The sequence below is a fragment of the Lactuca sativa genome, chromosome 4 (assembly GCF_002870075.4).
Source record: "Lactuca sativa cultivar Salinas chromosome 4, Lsat_Salinas_v11, whole genome shotgun sequence".
Taxonomy (NCBI): Eukaryota; Viridiplantae; Streptophyta; class Magnoliopsida; order Asterales; family Asteraceae; genus Lactuca; species Lactuca sativa.
Window position 1 is genome coordinate 13,663,220 of NC_056626.2, and position 2,152 is coordinate 13,665,371.

Sequence of the window (2,152 nt, forward strand, 5' to 3'; positions counted from 1 at the left end):
GATGGTGTCCCGAGGTATCCGAGTAGAATGCCCTAAATTTTGGATTATTTTGAGACTTGAGTTATGAGATGGAAAGTGGAGTATCACATTACTATGGTTCCAACAGGAGCCCTTGAGCTAATTGTCATCAAACGGGAGTATCCAAGATTGTGAATTACAGCGAGAACAAGTGTTGGTCACGACGGTTGTCGTCAAGAGTGGTGATGCTTAACCTGGGTGGGTGGGTGTACCTATCCATGTTGAGCCGTGGGGTATTCGATAGTGAACTCGGTGGGTGACGACTCAAGAGAGAGAGAGAGAGAGAGTGTGTGTGTGTGTGTGTTGTGATACTACGGGGAGCCGTAGTGTTCACCAGTCTGTAAGAGAGTGTTGTGATACTATGTGGAGTCGTAGTGTTCACCAGCCTGCAAGAAAGTTTTGTAATACTAAGGGGAGCTGTAGTGTTCACCAGTCTACAAGACAGTGTTGTGAAGTCGAACGGGTAAAATTTTCGGGTTTAGGGTAGAACGGGTATTTCCTTAAGAAAATAATACCCGATACCCGACCTATATTGTAATTCGGGTTTTCGGGTTTCGGGTATTCGGGTTTGAGGTTGGGTCGGGTAATTATCGGGTATACCCGAAAATTTCTTAAATGACACTTATTGATAATTTTTTTCTTTATTTTTTATCTTTACATGTTGGTTGGTTTAATAAAGAATCGGGTAGGAAAATACTCCATATAATTGACAAGTATATATATAATAACATTAAAAATCATTATAATATGTTATGTACTTTTGTAATTCCATTCTGTGCGATAGTGAGAAACTGAGAATTGTGATGACGGTTCAGGACTTCAGCTTCAGCTTTGTATTCCCTTTGAAAGTTTGCATCGACTGTCGTGTTGTCGTTCATAAGAAGGAAACGAAGGGTTTTGTTTTATTTGAAGTGTGCGTACGTGATTGCATTGTATATTTGGTATTATTTAAAAAACGAATTCGGGTATACCCGAAAATAAATATCCATACCTAAAACCCAACCTATATTATTATCGGGTTAACCTATTACCCGAATGTTCATACCCGTTACCCGTTCTACCCGACCCATTCTACCCGAATTCGGAACGGGTCGGGTGGGTAGAACGGCTTTTGGGTTTTTTCGACAGGCCTAGTTGTGATACTGCGGGGAGCCGTAATGTTCACCAGTATACGAGAAAGTGTTGTGATACTGCAGGGAGTCGTAGTGTTCACCAGTCAGCGAGAGAGTGTTGTGAAACTGCAGGGAGCCATAGTATTCATGAGTCAGTGAGAGAGTGTTGTAGGCCTGCGGGGAGCCGTAGCCATCACGGATTAGTGAGAGGGAATGTTATGATACTACGGTTAGCCGTATTATTTGCTAGTCGGAGCATGAAGCATAAGAGTTTTTAGGCTTGGGTAGCCTTATTCTTTGAGTTTCGGGAACCTGGGGGTCGGACAAGGGGCGAGACTGGGGTCTCCATATTTGTCGGGAATCGTTATATTCTGAGTTAAGTTGTGGTTATCTCAATAGAAAGGAATTAAAGAAGTGATGTACGTGTGGGTTGCGGGTCATGGGTCACGAGTTGAGTGCTTCATTGGGCCGAGTGGTTCCAATTCTGTGTCGGACCAAACTCTTGAGTTTGAGTTTGGATTTGGTGGTGTATTGAGTAGGCGAATGAGATTTCGGATTCAGATATGGGTTTCATTTTGAGGGGTATTGTGTGTCATCTGATGTCTTAGAACTGAGTGGTTCAGTTCGTTTGTATGGTAAGGACCGCTAGACGTAAGGAATTAATGAGTAGTAGACGACAGAGGTCGAGGGTGAGACGATTTCAGTTAGGATTGTAGTATTTGCTTGGGGTAAAGTGAACTACATGACTTGTGTGTCACAATGGGCCGAGATAGTTGTTGCGAGAAGGAAGTTTGTGAGACATTTTGGGGCATGCAATGGGTAACCTTTGGAGGTTCAACTGTGGATTCGGGAGTTGACCTGGTGCTCAGTGTTGAAAGTGATATCTGAGAAGGAGCTGGGACTTATGATTGTTAAATGTCAGAGGATACTTCTAAGCAAGCATGATCATTTTCTTGTGTCTGAGGACAGGTTGTTGAGAGTTTTGTTCAGATGGGTTTCGATTGCAGTACAGTGGATGGATC